Below are 5,282 nucleotides of genomic sequence, written 5' to 3' on the forward strand. Positions count from 1 at the left end.
TGGAGTTTTTTTTTGAGAGATAATACGAGAAAGCAACATGGAATCGAAGTAGCAAAGGTGATCCAAAAATAACCAGCGGACAGCAACCCGGTTTAGCCGGCAACCACAACCTGAAAATAGCAAATGAGCATGATTGCCATAAGCATAGCGAATAATTAAACCGAACACCTGTCCCCCCTGAACAGATGTGTATATAAGGTTGGGCTCTGAAGCTCCTGGCCTGAAAAGGATCAAGGATCGAGGAGGATTCCACAGCCAAAATGGTGTTCAGAAACGTTGCGATGAGAGTCTTGTTGCTCCTGGCGGTGGTGAGCGCGGCATATGCCGCCAAAGGCAAGGCGGAGAAGAAGGAGAGCGCAGATGGTCCGGCGGCGTCCGGTCCGGGCGGGACGACATCACCAAGCTCGGCGCCAAGCCCGACGGCACAACGGACTGCACCGAGGTACGTACGTGCTGAAGGAGAGAGAATATAAGAATGATGATGGATCGATGGATCATGTGGTGGATTGCATTGCAATTGCATGCAGGCGTTGGAGGAGGCATGGGCTTCGGCATGCGGTAGCACCGGGAACCCAACCATCATCATCCCCGAGGGTGATTTCCTGACTGGAGCTCTGAATTTCACGGGGCCGTGCAAGGGCGACGGACTCACCAAGCTGGAAGGCAACCTGCTAGCTTCCAACGACCTGGCCAAGTTCAAGTCTAACTGGATCGAGATCATGCGCGTGAAGAAGCTCTCCATCACCGGCAAAGGCAACATCGACGGTCAGGGCAAGGCCGTCTGGACGAAAAACAGCTGCCAAAAGAACTACAACTGCAAGATATTGCCAAACGTACGTACGCGTGCATAACATTATATAGTAATAAATTATATATCCGTGCGTATATATTTCTTTTACTATTATTGAAGAAATGCTGTTATATTCTTACGTACGTAAATGTGCATGCATGCATGCAGTCGCTGGTGCTGGACTTCTGCGACGACGCGCTCATCGAAGGCATCTCTATCATCAATTCCAAGTTCTTCCACATGAACATCTTCCAGTGCAAGGACGTGAAGGTGACCGCGCCCGGGGACAGCCCCAACACCGACGGCATCCACATGGGCAACTCGTCCAATGTCAGCATCATCGACACCACCATCGGCGTTGGCGACAACTGCATCTCCATGGGCCCCGGCACCACAAGAGTCAACATCAGTGGCGTCACCTGCGGCCCAGGCCATGGCATCGGCATTGGCAGCCTCGGGAGGTACAAGGACGAGAAGGACGTGACCGACATCACCGTCAAAAACTGCGTGCTCAAGGGCTCCAGCAACGGCCTCCGCATCAAGTCGTACGAGGACGCCCAGTCGCCCCTCGTAGCATCCAAGATCACCTACGAGAACATCAAGATGGAGGACTCGGGCAACCCCATCATCATCGACCAGAAGTACTGCCCCAACAAACTTTGCACCTCCAAGAGCGACGCCGACAGGGTCACCGTCAAGGACGTTTCGTTCAAAAACATCACCGGCACCTCCTCCACCCCCGAGGCCATCAGCCTGCTCTGCTCCGAGAAGAAGCCCTGCGAAGGCATCACAATGTCCGACGTCAAGATCGAGTACTCCGGCACGAACAACAAGACCATGGCTGTCTGCACCCACGCCAAGGTCACCGCCACGGGAGTCGACAAGGCCAACACATGCGCGGCATGATTTCTTTTCTCCGTATTTCGGATGTACCAAGTGTTCTAATTTCTCTCTCTTTTTCATTTCTTTTTTCGCGATCCCGGCCGCTCGAGGAGATCATCTTTTTAGTTTCTGTTTTGTTAATTCTCATCTAGATGAGAATTAGTCATCTCACATCTAACTGCTAATCCTTTTGATACAAATTCTAAGCTTTGTGAGTTTTCTTTAGCGCGTGCCCAAACGATGCGTTCGTTTAGCATGAGCAATTTCTGTGTGTTGTCCCGTTTCCTTTGATAAAGTGGGACTGTCTGTTTAACATCTGACTGAAATATAATTGGCTTTCAGTCAATTTTTTTATCCAATAGAATTGTGACACCTATATGTCTCTTTGTTCTCTTGTATATATGTATGTTTCAACGAGGCCGTGCTTAAAACTGCCCCGTCAGCTTATCGGGTTGGATTAGACCCGCTTGGAGTCATGACAAGTACATAGCATACATGACAAGCGCATAGCATTCACGGTGATGGAGCAAGTTACAAGGACTGAAAACTCACTAAAACAGAGTAAAATAAACAGTAATCCATGTACAACACGTGAAATTCGACCAAAATTAACAAATACTTTGACACTATAATTCATGTATTTCAACACTGTAAAAAAAGTACAGTGCAGTTAAAACGACATGCATTGCCGATGCTACAAAAACAAGATCATGAACTGACTGAAAGTTCAGCTATAGCAAGTTATATGATCTGAAAACTGAAACATAGGAACAGTTGCACAACAAAAAAAAATTGTGGCAATGATTGGTGATATCTTAAGACAAATCTAAACCAGTAGGTCGTGTAAGATTCACATGGCAGACTCACCATAGCTTGAACCCAAGAGCAGTGAACTGAACTTAAAATTATATAGTAAACTATACGGTAATCCATGCACAATCAAGCTGTAAAAGCAATTTTACAGGACTGTAAGCACAAGTACAAGATTGTTTACCACAGCTGATTGCACACTGTAATTCATGCATTTTATACTGTAAATAAGAGCTGACAATCAAGCAAAAGCCATGCATCATCCATGACCGAAAAGTTCAGACTGGCAATGAAACTGACAATAGATTAACTGAAACTTGAACCAAAAAGCACTAACTAAAGCTTCAACCCCAATAGTCACAAAGTAAACCATGGACCGATGGACCGATGCATCCCTATATGGAATGCAGTTTTTCGTATGTCATATGGGCCGCGGTGTTCAACTACTAGAGAAAAGGCTTATATGGTGGGAGGAGGGGGGAGGGGGCGTCGGGCGAGGTCTAGTACCCGCCACAACTATTTTGGGAAAGTTTTAGTCGCGGGTGAAAAAAACCGTCTATCACTGCTAAATACACAGTAGTGAAACACCGCGGCCCATATATATGGGCAGACACAAAATCAGCAGTGGAGAGCACCAAACTCTGTCTACCACTGGATTGTAACATACTAGTGGTGGGCACAAAGTTTGCCCGCCACAACAATATTTCCTTGAGGCATGTCCAAAAATTTCAAAATTTAGCAGGGCATCTAGCGGCCCGCCACAGTTGTAGTAAATAAGCAAATAATTAGGAAAAAAATAATTTTTATAAAATTCAGAATAGCGCAAAGTTTGAGCATGACACTTTGAATGGTGTATATTAAAAAATAAAAAAGGTTTTAAGGAGAGATGTTGTTGGAAATATCCCCTAGAGGCAATAATAAAATGGTTATTATCATATTTCCAGTTCATGATAAATGTATATTGTTCATGCTAGAATTGTATTGACCGAAAATTTAAATACATGTGTGAATACATAAACTACACCGTGTCTCTAGTATGCCTCTACTAGACTAGCTCGTTGATTAAAGATGGTTAAGGTTTCCTAACCATAGACATGAGTTGTCATTTGATAACGGGATCACATTATTGGGAGAATGATGTGATGGACAAGACCTAACCATAAGCTTAGCATCATATCGTTTAGTTTATTTGCTATAACTTTCTTCATGTCAAGTATTTGTTTCTTAAACCATGAGATCGTGTAACTCACACCGGCGAAATACTTAGTGTGTATTCAAACGTCACTTCATAACAGAGTGATCATAAATGTGCTCTACAGGTATCTCTGAAGGTGTCTGTTGGGTTTGAATGGATCAAGACTAGGATTTGTCACTCCGTATGACGAAGAGATATATCTGGTGTCGGGAATATACCCCGCGGTATGACCCGGCTAGGATTTATTCACTGATGACCCGGCCGGGCCTGGTGACTCATTGGTGACCCGGCAGGTGTTTCAGATGGATGATAAGGCCCAAGGCCGGCTATAACATGGTGGGCCGGTTAAGAGGAAAGACATGAGGAATATTTCCCTTACAAGAAATCAAGACCCAGACTTGTATCCGGCTTGTATTAGAAGATAGACTAGTCCTAATCCTATTGGGACTCCACATGTAACCCGCCCCTCCAACTTATATAAGGAGGGGCAGGGCACCCCAAGAAGGGGGGAGAAATAATCTGAAGGGCTAGATACAACTAGAGGAGACCCGGCTTATACAGAAACTCCCTCATAAGCATATTGAATAAGACCTAGCCACAAACAGCATGTAGGGTTATTACCGGATGATGTTTCCCGGGGCCCGAAGCTGTCTAAATCTTATCTCTTGTGCTAATCTGCTTCGACGATCTACACACATCTCTCGTCCCGATCAACCCCTCTCAAGCTACTACCTAGTTGCGTTGGCCTCACGACAAGTCCTCACACTAGGACATATGCCGTGACAAATCCACGACATTTGGCGCCCACCGTGGGGCCTACGCACGGTGGTGTTGAGTTCTTGAAGGGATCTCTCGCAGGGATCGAGAAGTTCGCAATTTTTCGGTGGAATAAGAGCTGGTTTGAAAAGATCTGTATCAACTTTGAGTTCATCCGACCAGATTTACAATCCGCAAGATTCAAGTTTGAGAAGAATTAGGGTTACGGTCGGTGAATTATTTGGCTGTTTTCAAGTCGCCGAGATCGACAGATTTTTTTAGGACCCGTCCGATCAACCGCGGCCCTCGCGAACATCCTGTTGCATCACGTCTACCTGCTCTGCGGTTTCTAAGTATGTGGAATTATGGGGAAACGCTTCCTATCTATAGTCTGGAAAGACACCAACGTTAGACCACTCAAATGCCGTTGATTCAATTGAGATTGGACGCTTAAGATTCTGTCTCTTATGTAAATAAAAAAAATAAAAAAATGCAGGCAACTAACCACCCGCAATCCCCGCCCCTTAACCTCTCCTCCTTAATCCCCCTTGGTTGCACGTCCCTGATTGCAAGCAGCTTGCCGGGCTCTCCCTCTGCCTCACACGCATCATCCCCAACTCGCCTCGCCCAGATCCCCTTCTCCCTTGCCGCGCACGCATGAGTCTCCTTCTCTCCTCTTCGTCCAGCCGCTCGGCGACCCCACGGGCCGGCCAGCTCCGCCCCCGTGATTAGGGATGAAAACGGAGCGGAAACGGACGGAACTGAGTGCTATCATATTTGTTTTCATATTTTTTGCAGAAGCGGAAACGAATACAGAAACCCCGGAAATGAATATGGAAACAGATACTA

At 46.2% G+C, this 5,282-nt stretch overlaps 1 pseudogene; it reads left to right on the forward strand.

Moving 5' to 3' along the window:
• Window positions 1–232: 232 nt before the first annotated feature.
• On the forward strand, window positions 233–1,897 carry LOC109744518 (exopolygalacturonase-like; annotated as a pseudogene).
• Window positions 1,898–5,282: the final 3,385 nt, after the last annotated feature.

Source organism: Aegilops tauschii, chromosome 7 (assembly GCF_002575655.3).
Source record: "Aegilops tauschii subsp. strangulata cultivar AL8/78 chromosome 7, Aet v6.0, whole genome shotgun sequence".
Taxonomy (NCBI): Eukaryota; Viridiplantae; Streptophyta; class Magnoliopsida; order Poales; family Poaceae; genus Aegilops; species Aegilops tauschii.